This window comes from Myotis lucifugus, unplaced genomic scaffold, assembly GCF_000147115.1.
Source record: "Myotis lucifugus unplaced genomic scaffold, Myoluc2.0 scaffold_23, whole genome shotgun sequence".
In the NCBI taxonomy this organism is placed as follows: domain Eukaryota; kingdom Metazoa; phylum Chordata; class Mammalia; order Chiroptera; family Vespertilionidae; genus Myotis; species Myotis lucifugus.
The window spans coordinates 1448675-1463430 of NW_005871071.1; the positions used below are offsets into that span (position 1 = coordinate 1448675).

At 45.8% G+C, this 14756-nt stretch overlaps 1 protein-coding gene across 1 annotated transcript in view; it reads right to left on the minus strand.

Moving 5' to 3' along the window:
• CGNL1 (cingulin like 1) overlaps positions 1 to 14147 on the minus strand; it is a 135077-nt gene extending 120930 nt beyond the window's left edge. The window contains exon 1 of the mRNA XM_023751608.1: positions 14121 to 14147. The gene's annotated coding sequence lies outside the window, so the exon portion shown is untranslated. The remainder of the gene's footprint in view (positions 1 to 14120) is intronic.
• Between the last annotated feature and the right edge of the window lie 609 nt (positions 14148 to 14756).

Sequence of the window (14756 nt, forward strand, 5' to 3'; positions counted from 1 at the left end):
TCTGTGGGGGGTTTGATCACCAAGACCCTGGTTTAAGAAAAGAGTGCCCAGGATGTTTTCAGGCCTGGGAGCTTCCGAGAAGCCAGCGGTTCCAGAGGGAGAGAAATGGGCCTAGGACCCCGATGACCTGTCATCAAGTATAATTCCCAGAAGGCTTTCCTTGTAAAAGGGGGATCAATTTTCCTCTGTGGGCTCCCAAAGTTTGAACCAGGGACCAAGGGTTGGTTGGGCTGGGGAGCCAATTCCCATTTCATTTTAAGGGGTGGGAATTGGAAGGTGCCGGGCCGGGGGGGGGGGGGGTGTTCTAACACTTAGCGATGCCTGAAGATAAACTGGGTTGTTTCATAAGACAGGGAGTCCCCCGTCAGTGGAGGAATGCTGGGGTGAGAGGGGCTGCCCATTCGGAGGCAGGTTTGAAAAGAGACTCCAGTGTCAGCCCCTCAATAAAGGCAGGTTCTTCCAAATGTGAGCGTCAGATTCCATCTCATGTTTACTTGGTAACTATCATCCATTTACATACAGAGAAAAAACATCAAGACAATCACACCAAAGATAAGGCACACAGAGGTGAGAAGGACCAGGAAGAGTCTTTAGGAGGGAAAAGGATAACAGAACAACCAAAGAACAAAGTATCTCCAGATCATCTCCTTCGTTTTTCTCTGTACAGAACACTAACCTGGGAATTAAAGTCTCTCGATTAAGCGAGGCAGTTCTAGCCTGCCTCAGCCATGAGGGTGTCCGGTCCACCCACTGGCATCCACTGCCTTGGGGACTCCCGTGGGGACCAGAAATGAATGAGAGTCTGGAGAAGGCACATCCCTGCCATCAGGCTGATCCCAATATAAACTCAAAACCGCCATTGGCTGGTTGCCCTCATGGCCGAGGAAGGAAGTCAACCCAAACCCGTCCCAAAGGAAACCTGGGGATGTCAATGAAAAGGCTGTGAACACTAGTGGGGCAACTGACAGTGAGCTCGGAAAGTATGAGCCATGATGGAATTTTCCAAGGAGCACTTGATACTCATGGTTTAAAATATATAACAGTTCAAGACTAGGAAAGAGGTGGAAAAACAGCATGACGGCTCTCTGGGAGGTATTACAAGATTTTAAGAAATGCCATATAGCCCTGGCCCGGTGGCTCCGTTGGTTAGAGCATTGTCCCAATACACCAAAGTTGCTGGTTCGATCCCTGGTCAGGCCACACACAAGAATCAACCAATGAATGCATCAACAAGTGGAACAAGTGGAACAATAAATTGATGTTTCTCATTCTCCCTTCCTCTCTCTCTTTAAGAACAATAAGTAAAAAAACAAAATTATTATTTTAAAAAAGAAACTCCATATAGAAACTGAGTCAACACCCACATCAAATCAGAGAATGGAGAAAACTAGTGAGAGCCGAACAGCACATGGCAGAAATGTCAGAAGAGCTAACCTGTAAGGTCCCTGAGGGTAAGGATCTGGTCTTGGCTCTCCGGTGAGAGCACCACTGGTCCAATAAAAGAATGCGTGAGTGACAGCCTTGACGAGTTGGGTCTCCTGGTTCTGGGAGAAGATAACTCAGCGGGGCTGGTGTGGCTCAAGGCTGAGCGTCGACCTATGAACCAGGATGTGACGGTTCGATTCTGGTCAGGGCACATGCCCAGGCTGCAGCTCAATCCCCAGTGGGGGCTGTGCAGGAGGCAGCCAGTAGATGATTCTGTGTCATCATTAATGTTTCTATCTCTCCTCTCTGAAATCAATACAAATATGTTTTTTTTAAAAAAGAAGATAAGCTCAAATTCTAAAGGAGACTCCGAGCCTGGAAAAGTGCGTATTCTCCAGAGGGTTGGCTCTGGGAAGACTGCCCAAACCTTGTCTCAATAATCGGCTCCGTGAGTCCAAAGGGAACAACCGGGCCACGCACATTTGAGAAAAGCTTCGCCTCGGCGGAGGCACGCGGGGCAAAGGTCGCTATCAAAGGAAATGATTTCACCTTATGAATGTCTGTGGTCATCGGCCCTGAGGCTCGGCCCCAGGAAACTGAGCTCTATTTTCCCTTTTCCAAAATAAACATACAGGAGGGTGTGTTCTCAGTTGCTTTTGGGAGCCACTTCTTGGGATGGACTCTTTTCTTTCTGAGCATCCCCCTTGCTGAAAGGTTTCAACAGGACAAGATGCAGAAATTTAATGTCACCAGGTCACCTAACTCCCTTAACTTCCCCCGCCCCCACCCCACCCTCTCACCCCATGTCTTTGAAGATACTAAACAGAATAATACTTTCAGACATGGAACAAAATGACAGAACCTTTTTTCTAAACTCAATTTAAATATCATCAAAAGTGGACCTTTTGTTTTCAGGAGCAAACTCCACGTTATCCTAATGAGCTTCTGATAAGAAATCTCACCCACACTAGGCCTACTTTTCAGTTATTTCTTTAAAGATTTTGGGAGGATGGTAAGACTAGAAGCAATTCAGTAAACAAAGGAGATGAAGAATCTTTTTTTCATCATACTTTCCAAAAACAAAGAAAAAAAGAAGAGACACACACATCAGGAAAGTTACAGCAAGTGACTCAAGACCTCCTGTGAACACAAAAATGCAGTGCTCGTTGCCGTGGCAGCTGCCCTGACCCTCCTCACGTACACAGGGAGCCACTTGGAAGTCCACTCCCAAGAGCAGCGGCTAATGACCGGGCTCTGCCAGCAACAACCAAGTGATTCAACAGTTACCAATTCTACCCACGTCAGATAACAGGAAAACCCGTTCCGAAGAGACAGATGACCCAACCTCCCAAGTGGCCTGTGAACTGACCAGGCATAAATTCCAGTATCAACCAGTACAGTAAGAATTCGGTTACCATTTGGTAAGCACTCAGTTAATGTTTTGATAAATAAATGCAAGAAAAAATATTTGTTTCAGAATGTTTTCTGAGCCCAGAACTATGGGTAGCTCTGGCCAGTAGGTCAGTATACATTCTAATAATGTTTTGGATTTACAAAGCATTTTCATGTGAGTTTAATTTTTTAAAAAAAGAAAGAAACTCCATATAGAAGCTGAGCCAAAATCAGCTTTAGGAGTGACATTTTAAAACACATTTTTTAAATGAGGACCCTCTGGACCAGGCAGGCGTCTGGATTCCTGAGGTGCTCGCTCTGGCTTTGCGCTCCCGCCCTCGGGGCCTGGCCTCCACCGACCCTGCTCTTCCACATCACTGAGCCTTGGCCACCTGTAATGACTGCAGAACGAATTCCACAAGAAGGCCTGGCTACTGCACTAGGCTCCTAACTGGGCTGCCTGCCTTTCTACTTCTCAACACCCTTAATTGGCCTCCCACTTCCATCACAATAAAATCCTTAAGATGCCTGCAAAAGTCAGCATGCTCTGCCCCCCCACCAGCACCCCCACTTAGACCTCTCCCTTTACTCCCCTCCAGCTACACTGGCCTCATTGCTATCCCCAAAACATCCTCCTGCCCTTCTATCTAGTGCCTTGGGGCGGGGCCGCTTTCCCAAAGCCCTTCCCCCAGGTAGCCATACTCCAAACTTTCCTTCAGGTCTCAACTTGTTGGCCATCTCACAGAAAAGACCTTCCCCATTAAGCAGGATTCTCTGCCACCCCCACCCTCCTTCACAATCCACCGGATCTTCCCTGAGCTCTTATCACCCACTGACATGCCTTGGTGTGTTTACTGGCCTCTCCTCCACTAGGTCTCCCCACTGCAGTACAAGCTGCCGCGAGTGGGACCTTTGCTTTGCTATCCTTCCTCTAAGAATACTGCCGTGTCCTTGGGGTTCATGTAGGGCCTGGCAGAGTGGGCACTTGGTACAGATCTGTATTTAATGAATGAATGAATAAAAAGCATTTGTATTAAATGTGAGCTGTAGCCCCACAGGGTTAAAAATGGTCAGCACCTTCTAAGAGCTTTCCTATCTTCTCAGAACCCTGGGGGGGAGGGGAACGTGGAGGGAGCACAGAAAAAGTCAGGCTAGTGGGTCCCTTTCTCAGGGGTTCCCAGCCCTTCATCAGCAGAACAGAGTCAGCCCCTCCCCCCACACGCCCTTAAAAAATAGGAAAGAGCTGAAGATTGCCAATGACAAGGCAAAGAATGCTACAGAAAACAGGAGCCTAGACAGAGTCAGAATAGAAAGACAGGGAAAGAGAAAAACTACCTGAGAGCAGGAAACGTAAAGGTCCCAGCTGCCAAATCAGGGCCAGTACAGGAAGCGGCCCGGGAAGGACACGACACACAACACACTGCACGCGTGTGAGAGAGACAGTGTCCACGCCAGGGAGCGGGGAGCAGTGATGGTGATGTCGCCTCTGTCAATGGTGGAATGGCGACAGTGGAAAAAGGACCATACTCTACAGCATTTTTTAAAGAAAATCCTTTTCATTTTTTTAAAATATATTTTTATTGGTTTCAGAGAGGAAGGGAGAGAGGGATAGAAACATCAATGATGAGAGACAATCATTGATCTGCTGCCTCCCACACACCCCCTACTGGGGATTGAGCCCATAACCTGGGCAGTGCCCTGACCAGGAATCGAACTGTGACCTCCTGGTTCATAGGTTGAGGCACAACCACTGAGGCACGCCAGCCAGGCGAGCACTTTACAGCTTAGAAAGCATCAACACAACGTGCCTTTATTGATTCACATAAAAAGTCACCGAGTGGGCGGTATAATTTTACAGGTAAGGACACTGAGGCTCAGAGAGGTCAAGGGATTTTTCTGTCCAAGACTGCACAGCACGCAAGTGGAACTTCAGGGGACTTGGGGCTCCAAGGGCTCTCGCTCTTTTAACCAACCCCTCACAGCCCAAGGAGCGAGGGAGCGCCAATGTGAGTGCCCACCTACTGCGATTAACAGGACTTCGTCCATGTTATGCTAATGACTATTTATTCAAAAGCAGATGCTCCTCCTGCGTTCCTCCAGGGATTTATCTACGACCTCGTGACTGGAGAAGAAATGTGGTCTTCCCGGAGTGCTCAAACGCTGAGGAGGCCAAAGAGAAGCCAAACTCCAGCCTTTAAAAATGTTGCCTCGGGGCCCTGCAAAAGCACAGCCAGAGGCTGCAAAATACCTGAACAGAACGCCTCAGAAAGCATTTCATGTGAAATGCACCCTCTGCAAAAACTTGCTCTAAAGGCCCACGTTTTCAGTAAGCTCCTTCACAATGTTATTACCATAGCTTTTCATAGAAACTGGATTTCAGAAAACCCATGACAGGTTCACTGGATTTATCAGAACTGTATTCTCCACTTGAAAATGCCTCGTATGCTATGAAAAAAGGAAAAAAAAAACCTCCACGGTCATAAATCCATGAAGATGCTGTTCTGCTTTTGTGACCAGATGCAAAACTGCAGAGGAGAAAAAGGGATTTGCCCTGGGGTTCTGAGAGGCCCAAAGCTGGGCCCTCCTCCCTGGGCAGGAAGAAGGGAGAGAAAAGCTACTGCCTGGCCGTGCTGTGAGCACCCAGGTCTGGGCGGGGTGAGTGAGAAGAAGCGCATGGCTGTCTTGAGGAGGCACTGAGGGACAGAGACATTTCAACGATCTAAATCAACACCTGGAATTGCACTGGAAGCAGATGGCAAGTCCAGGCCGACCGCCCAGCACGGGCCCAGGACACTCCTTGTTCAGCAAGCACAGCTTGGCTCTGGGCTCCCACCGGTGCTGTGGGAGGTCCCGTTTCCTCCACGGGAGCCTCGGGAGGGGAGGCGGCAGGTGACTGGGCTCTGGGCTGGGCATCCGTGCAGTACAAGGACAAGAGTAACCTGCAGGGGAAAGGTCAAGCCCCGGACAGGGCAGGGTGTCCCTGGACGTGGGCATAAGACTCACTGGCCCTCTTCTCAGGCCCCTCCTTCCCTTCTGCACAGCGTCACCTCCATCTATTTAGGTTGAGTACGTGCCAGCTGGTCTCCGCGCAGCCAGATGTTACCTTTCAAGGACTGCGTGTTTCTGTAATTATTTCCAGGACAAGCAAACACTCCTGAGCCACTGGGGTTTGCTATGGAATTCATATTTTCCCCACAACGGGGTGTGGGTCCACCGCTGCCCTCTGCTTTTCAAGTGCACACAGGGGCGGGCCATCCAAAGCCCTGCGGTCGATGAAACCGATTTTTGAAATAAACTCCTTGGGGTCCGTGAAGAGTTAACTCACCTCCCAGGTTTTGCTTTTTGTTTGGGATGGCTTTTCTTTAACCCCGTCTTCTCTTGAAAAGGGCTTACTCTTAAGGGACAAAAAGTTTTAAACACACTCCCATTAGTGCATACTTGCAAAAATGGTATCATTTTCTGAGAGGCAGAATCTTAGCCTAAATGCTTCCAGGAAACCAGCATGTTGTCCTGGGCCCCAAAGAGGGGCGTGTCGGCCTGGCCGACGGGGCTCAGCATGAGTCAGGGACAGGCGGGCCCAGCCAAGACCACCTCCGAGGTTGCCACTGAGAAGGCAGACCCCTTGTCAATAGCTGGCAACCAAGGCTCCTTAACTTTCCAAAGACGCCCCTGACATCAAGTTGCTGGCAGGTGCTGTGGAAAGTACAGCCTCCACATGAAAGCAGAGGATTCCATAGTGGGCTTGTCTGACATCATTCGAACCTCCACCTCCACTTTCTTGAGAAGATTCAGAAAGAGTGCCCAGCCCTTAGATTTTCATTTGAAATAGTGCGTGCAAGCAGCTGGGATCTCAAAGGCCTACTGCCCACTTGCCTTGTAAAATATTTGCGCCTGTAGCCTTCAAGCCCTGAACAAAGGACTAAGAAATACCTTCCTGGCAGTTGGAATAGGAAAAACAAAAGGTCCCTATGAGAAATGTAATCTAAGGCAGGAAGGACAGAGGTCAGAGCAGTTGGAGCCCTTAAACTCCCCACCTCAAAGCCACTGGGCATTAAACTTGTCAAACACTTACCTTCAAGATGGGGTGGAAAACACAGCAAGGGTATCGGGTAGGTGAAGTTCAGCTGCAGATGTTGGAAAACACAAAATAACGTTGGCTCCAACACTAAGAAGGAAGTATGGAGGTAAGCAGGAAGTATGGAGGTAAGCAGTGGAGGGCTGGTATTGTGGCTCCATGGCCACTGGGGATCCAGGCTCCTGCTTTGACTTCCATCCGCACGGTTACCTCATGACCTAGGTGGCTGCTGGGTCTCAGCCGTCAGGTCCATGTTTCAAGCAGTAGGTAGGAAGACAGAGCAAAAGCAAAGGGGTGCATTGTCCATACAAGTCAGTCCCTTGGGCGTCCCCACAAGCCCACACTTAACACTCACCTTTCATTGTCTAGAGCTTAAGTCACTGGCCCCTATCCAGGTGAAAGAGAGGTTGAAATATAGAGTCGCTTATCTTTGCACATTGCTACACCCTCAAAAAAAAAAATTAGGCTTTTGGTTACTGATGGAGAAGACAGGAAGGAGATATGAAATTAGCAATCTTGCCAACAGAATGCATGAAGGACAATTTGAGGATGAGCCAATTTGGAGCTCTCCCTAAGATCAGAAGAGCTGCTAGTACAGAAAAAAAATAAAAAAGTATTGACGCCCGACCGGTATGGCTCAGTGGTTGAGTGTTGGCCTATGAACCAGGAGGTCACAGTTCGATTCCCAGTCAGGGCACATGCCTGGGTTGCGGGCTCGATCCCCAGTGGAGGGCGTGCAGGAGGCAGCTGATCCATGATTCTCTCTCATCATGAATGTTTCTCTCTCTCTCCCTCTTCCTTCCTCACTCTGAAATCAATATAAATATATTTGAAAAAAAGAAGTATTGAGGGATGAAGGCTCAAATGATAGTATTCTTCAGACACAACTAAAAACTTCATTAAGTTGAAGGTGTTTTTGAATAAGTTATAACACCAATTTTCCCAAACTATCCACTTTGAGTTGAACATATTTCATATTTCATGAAACAAAGCTGGTAACATTTCTTAGGCCTTCTTAGGACTGTGGCTCCGCTGGAATCACCTGGGAGCTTTTCAAAAATACAAATCCCTGAGACCCACTTTGGAAATTCTGATAAATGGTTTAGAGGTGAGGCCTAAAATTCTGCATGCGCACACATGCACACACACATACACACAAACACGCACGCACACACGCACATGCACGCGCAACCCAGGTAATTCTTCTGATGGATGGCCTGGTTCACAAACAGTGACTTCACCCAAACTCTCATTTCAAATATGGGGAAACAGGAACAGTCATGGGACTTGTCCAGGGTCCCTCTTAGTTGTTAGGTGAAACTAGAACGAGAACCCAGGTCATTTCACTCATAATCCAGGCCTCTCTTTCCTGAAATCACCTCTCTGGGAAATCTGAATTTGGGCTTGCAGATTCCCAAACACAAATAATCAGACCATCCAATCATCCTACCCAGGTCTTCCTGCACAGGAGTGCTAGTTTCCAGGCTAGATCCAATCTCCAAGGACATTACACTCACCTCGACACCAGCACACATGTTCAACCGCCTGCAGAATCCCAACCCCAGCAGGTAGACCCGCACCTTCAGACAGTGTGCTTCTGGGTGCTGCAAAGCCACCTAAAGTGGGGTGCTTGAGCGGTGATTTTAAAACAAATATGTACGTGTGCATGGATCTGTAGGTATATCTCTACATCTATCTCCCCCTCCTCTGAGATCGCAAACATCCCAGGGAGGGAGGCTGGAGATGAGCATATTTCAGTCAGTATCTGAACGCAATCCCTTCCTGTGTTGGGAACCCCCACCATTCATAGGCGTCCCCAGGTAAGGCAGGCTCCACCATCAACCGGCAGGAATGAAAAGGCCCATGTCTCACCTCTGCCCCTCCAGCAGCTAGGAAGTGGACCCGAGTGCCAGCTGCAGCCTGGCCCCTGGTGGCATGGCCTAATAAGAGCGTGCCTGAGGTGGGACTACCCCACTTCCCTCCATTCCTGCCCATTGCCACAGCCTGGCTCCCACCTTCCCAGAAATCCTGTGAGCCTTACAATGTCTTCCCAGTATATTCTCTCCACTTAGATCTGCCAGGGTTAGTTTCTGTTGCTAAAAATTAAGAACAGTGATTGATATCTTCATGGAAATAGGAGAGTTCCCGTTCCCCGGGGTTACTCATGCAGGTTATCCTGAAATGGTGAGAAGGGTGACAAGAGTTAAGGAAGACTCTGGGGCCAGGCCAGAACCTGCCTCATGCCCAGACCAAAGGGCATGGAGGGATGGCTTCTGGCAGAAGACCAGCATTTTCCCTGCTGTCTTCTTTCTATTCATTCTACTCCTTCTCTGGGCCCTGAATGTCTCTCATCTTGACAAAGATGAACCCATTTCTCCTCCTTCTTGCCTCTTATACCCAGAAAATAAAGTTCTCTCGTTTGACTAAAAACTGAAGCTCCAAAATGCCTCATCTGACACTTCTGACTCCCAGTTTGTGCTTTGAAAACACCAGGAAATACGGATAAATGGCCTTTATAAGGGTGAGATTGGCACATTTACTGCAGACAATATAAAATTTAAAATGTGCACACCATCTAACCCAGCAGTTTAATTCTAATAATTAACCATACACAGAAGAATTATACAAACACACTAAGTGCATAAAGACTGCATACAAAGTATTTATAATAACTCAAATGTCTATTAATAAGAGGTTAGCTAAATTATGATAAAACCACATTGTGGAAAACCAGGAAGCTATTTTTAAAAATAAGATTTATATACACACGACCATGGAAAGTATCAAGATACTTTTTTTAAAAGTATCAAAATAATGTATGTAGTTATTGTGTAGTCTCATTTCTATAGTTACTTATAAAAAAAAAAGTTTACCAAATTCTTGAAGAGTAAGTATGACTGGAGGTGACAAAATAGGATGCTTTCAACTTACATCACGCATTTCCATAGTGTTTCTTTTTTTTTTTAATATATTTTATTGATTTTTTACAGAGAGGAAGGGAGAGAGATAGAGAGCTAGAAACATCGATGAGAGAGAAACATCGATCAGCTGCCTCCTGCACACCTCCCACTGGAGATGTGCCCGCAACCCAGGTACATGCCCTTGACCGGAATCGAACCTGGGACCTTTCAGTCCGCAGGCCGACACTCTATCCACTGAGCCAAACCGGTTTCGGCTCCATAGTGTTTTAATTTTTATTTCAAACAAGTTATTATTATAATAAAAAAAAATCAATGGAGGCTGAAATGGCCATTGAACATGTAAAACAGTGATGCTGGGAAGCCCGTGGTTTCCTTTTTAGGCAGCAGGCTGTCTCAAACCCAGCACCCAACACGTAACACAATTCTACATCAGCTTCCTTCTTCCTTTTCTTCCTTCCCACAACCTGCACAGTCAGAAGTCACAATTCCTAACCCAAAGCATGTAGAAGCAATGACACAGAGTGTGAGCTGCTGTGGGAGCCGCTGACAGAAGAACCACAGAAAGCGGCCACAAGAATCAGATGCACAGCAATTCCCACAACTATTTTACGAGGAACAAGGGGATTTGCGCACCCAGAGCCTCTAAAGGTATCTCCACATGACAAATAAGATCAATAAGAATGAAAATGGTCAATTTTATTCAGTGTCCAGGAAATGTGTCCCTACCCGCTGCATAGTCAGTTATATAAAAGTAGAGTACATACATGTATCTTACCACTCGAAGAAATTTCAGAAATCACACAAAAAAATGAATTAATATGAAATATCCAATTGCCCAACATGTTATATAACTAAGCTACTGTTTTTACTTAGGTTGTATTTACTGAATTAGGTTTTATGAATTCTGGTTTTTCTTATTAAAAGCCGTTAGATTCAATATTCATTATTCTTAAAAGTAATGCACACACACACAAAATTAATTTATACTCATGAGAGAACTTTACCTCTGTCAACAATCCTCAATACAAAAATCCCATACCCTCTGCTCTTAAGAGAAAACCAAGAGATCTCTACTGATTGTCACGAAGATTCAGCCAATAATGCCAAGTACGCAAATATAGACTATACTTAGGATTTTGGGATTAGAATCAATGTTGAACAACCAGCAACTGGATTGAATGCATTTGAAGGAAACAGGGCAATTGTTTTAAAATGTGAAGCCTATGCACTAAGTAATGAAGTATTCTCCATTCAAAGTGTTAATGTTCAAGTGGGTTAAAACAATAGAAGAATGTGTGCCTTCATACCTGGGCAAACAACCGCCAATTTAATGAAACTCAATTTACACTATGATGCAAGGTTACTCGGTGTGAAACAGACTTATTTTTCAAACATGCTGCACGTATCTGGCTGCCATGTAGGCTACACTTTCACACAGCGCCCCAGTCTACTCTGGAAGGGTGTATCACTTCCCAGCACCACAGTGCCGGGCATGGCGGCAGCACAATAAACGCTGACTTCCTTCCCTCTTTCTTTCTGCCTCCAAATATAATAGGAAAATATACAATGCCCACATATAATATCACTAAGACGATTCCTGGGCTTTCCTATGTCATTATATGGGCACCCAAAATACCCCCTTTAATAGTATTGTTCTTGCATGAAACAACTCCAATTTTGTATTTAGCATATATATACATACATACATGCTGTGAGGAGGAAAGGAAATACACCCAAATATTAACAGCTATACAGTTATGAGCCACTTAACAACAGAGATACATTCAGAAAAATGCATCAGTAGGCGATTTTGTCGTTGTGTGAACATCACGGTGTGTACTAACCCAAACCTAGATAGTATAGCCTGCTCCACACCGAGGCTATATGGTCTGGCCCATTGCTCCTAGGCTATGCGTCTGTACAGCATGTTTCTGTACAAAACAACATGAGATTAAATCAAGCACAAGAGAAATAATGCAATCAAGAGATGTAGTAAACATGATATGTATGTATGAAGCTGCTGCCAACATAAAATGGCATACTGTTTATAGCAAACTTTTTTATAAGTAGAAAGAGTACACTCTAAACAATAACTAGTAAATACATAAACCAGTAACATAGTCAGTTATTATTATTATCAAGTATTATGTACTACACTAGAGGCCCGGTGCACGAAATTCATGCAGGGTGGGGTCCCTAGGCCTGGCCAGCGATCGGGGCCTGCTGACCAGGGGGAGGGGCCAACCATTGCCATGATCAGGGCCAATCAGGTTCCCCTCCTTCCCTTGCCATCCATGCGCTGCCACCACACAGTTCTCCGCCTCCCTCCCCGCTCCTTCCCTCACTGCCTGTGCCCACCACTACTCACCCCAGTTCCCCAGCCCAGCCCAGGGGCCCAGCCAGGGGGAGGCTACCGGGTGGTTGGCCAGCAGGCCCCATTGGCAATCAGAGCCTGCGGGCTGGGGGCAGCTCCTGCATTGAGCATCTGCCCCCTGGTGGTCAGTGCATGTCATAGCAATCGGTCATTCTGGTTGTTCCATTGTAACGGTCACTTAGGCTTTTATATATACAGATATAATTGTATATGCTCTACTTTTATGCAACTGGCTATGCAGTGGGTTTGTTTACACCAGCATCACTACAAACACAGAGTAATGCATTGTGCTACCACATTACCACAGCTAGCTACAATGTCACTAGGTTATAGGAATCTTTCAGTTCCATTATAATCTTATGGGACCACCATTGTATATGTGGTCCATCATTGACCAAACCATGATGTGGCATGACTGTATATCTTGATCACAGAATTGAAAACAGTTTCTAATTTTCATTTTACACTTCCTGTATTTTCCAAATGTTTTGCAATAAACAGCTGTTGAGTCAAATCAAGTTTGATACAACACAGTTCCACTATACACTCACTAAATAACTGAATGAAGATGAGCCATTGAAACTCACATACCACTCTGGAAAACTGTTTCACAGTATTGACCACAACTCCACATATATAACTACCCAGGCACTTCTGCTCCTAGATATATACTCAAAGAATTTACATGCATATACAAAAATGTATCACTATTAATAACAGCCAATAACTACAAACAATCAAAAGTCCATCAATAGTAGTTACTCGATTAGCAAGGTATCTATACTAATAAAAGGATAATATGCTAATTAGACCAGACATCTTCTGGACATCCTTCTGGACAAAGCCATGGTGGCAGGAGCCGAGGCAGAGGCAGTTAGGGGCAACCAGGTCGGCAGGGGAGAGCAGTTAAGGGCAACCAGGACGGCAAGGGAGGGCAGTTAGGGGCGACAAGGCCATCAGTGGAGGGCGGTTAGGGGCAACCAGGCAGGCAGGCAGAGGCAGTTAGGGGTGATCAGGCCAGCAGGGGAGGGCAGTTAGAGGCGATCAAGCCAGCGGGGGGGTGGGGGGGGGCAGTTGGGGGCAATCAGGCTGGCAGGGGAGGGTAGTTAGGGGGCAATCAGCCAGGAGGGGAGCAGTTAGGGGGTGATCAGGCCAGCAGGCAGAGGCAGTTAGGGGTGATCAGACAGGCAGACAGGCAAGTGGTTAGGAGCCAGTGGTCCCGGATTGCAAGAGGGCAGTCGGACATCCCCTGAGGGGTTCCAGATTGGAGAGGGTGCAGGCCGGGCTGAGGGACCCCCTCCCTCTGTGCACAAATTTCATGCACCGGGCCTCTAGTATTTATAAAATAGACAATAATAAATTTAGCAACATATTTAGCAATGAGAAAGAACAAGTTACTGCTACATACACATCAATAGATGAATTTCAGACATAATGTTGAATGAAAAAAAAAAAAACCTGGTGCTAAAGGGTATGTTCTATATGAATATGATTATATTATTTAATGAAGTTCAAGAACAGTCAAAATTCACCTATAGTGGTAGAAAAAGGATGATGGTTATCTTTGCTGAGGAATAGAACTGGGAGGAAGCACAAAAAACTTCTGAAAGATTCTGTACACTTATAATTTCTTCACCTTTCTACTTAAAAAAAAAAGCTGGGTTTGCACAATAGCTCTAACAACTTACTAGCTGTATGGCCTTGGGCAAATTTCTTAACCTCTCTAAGCTTCCCTCTACTACATCAGTAAATGGGGATAAAAACAAAAACATCACTGACTTGATGGAAATGTGATAAGAATGAAATTAGGCAATGCAGGTAGTGTTTAACACAAAACCCAGCACAGGGCAAAAGCACAATGCATAACAATAGCAGCAGAAGGGGGGGCGGGGATCCCTGAGGTCTTCTTGGGTGCCAGGCAGTGAGTACTCACTCTAAGCTTTCTCCCCCAGTTCTTGTTTTCTATCTCTCAAGGCCAGAGGTGCTGGCTGTGACCTGGGCACACAGAAGTCTGCAGAACACCAACCACAGCACTTATTTCAAGGAGAAGGGTGAATCACTAGTGTTGTTGCTGCTGAGTTTTCAAAGAATGGAAAGTGGCCAGAGTCAGGCATCAGGATTAATCACAGACTATTGAGAAGAAAAATGATGTTAGCTTCTGAAAGCAGTAGCTGCTTTTGCTGCAAGAGGAGAAAGAATATTTTATTCTGGTGGAATAATTCATTTTAAATTGAGGAGTCATTTGGGAACTGAAAGAGCTCATCTTTCTTCCCTAAGGAAAGAGAGGAGACAAGAAAAGCTCTGTTAAAAGTTTTTCATGTGGACTGGCTAAATTGACTGCCCTTTAATGTATTTCAGATTTATATCTAAAATAATTTTTAATGTATATGCTTGCTATGGAAAGCAATTTAGGATATTGGTCATGAAACAAGGAATTCAGGTTTTAAGTGCTTAAAACAGTACCAAGAACTATTGAGTACTATATTAGTGTTATTACTTATTTTTATTATATTTCCTGATGTAGATGCAGAATATGTCTAAAATTATATTTAATTACATATTTTGCAGA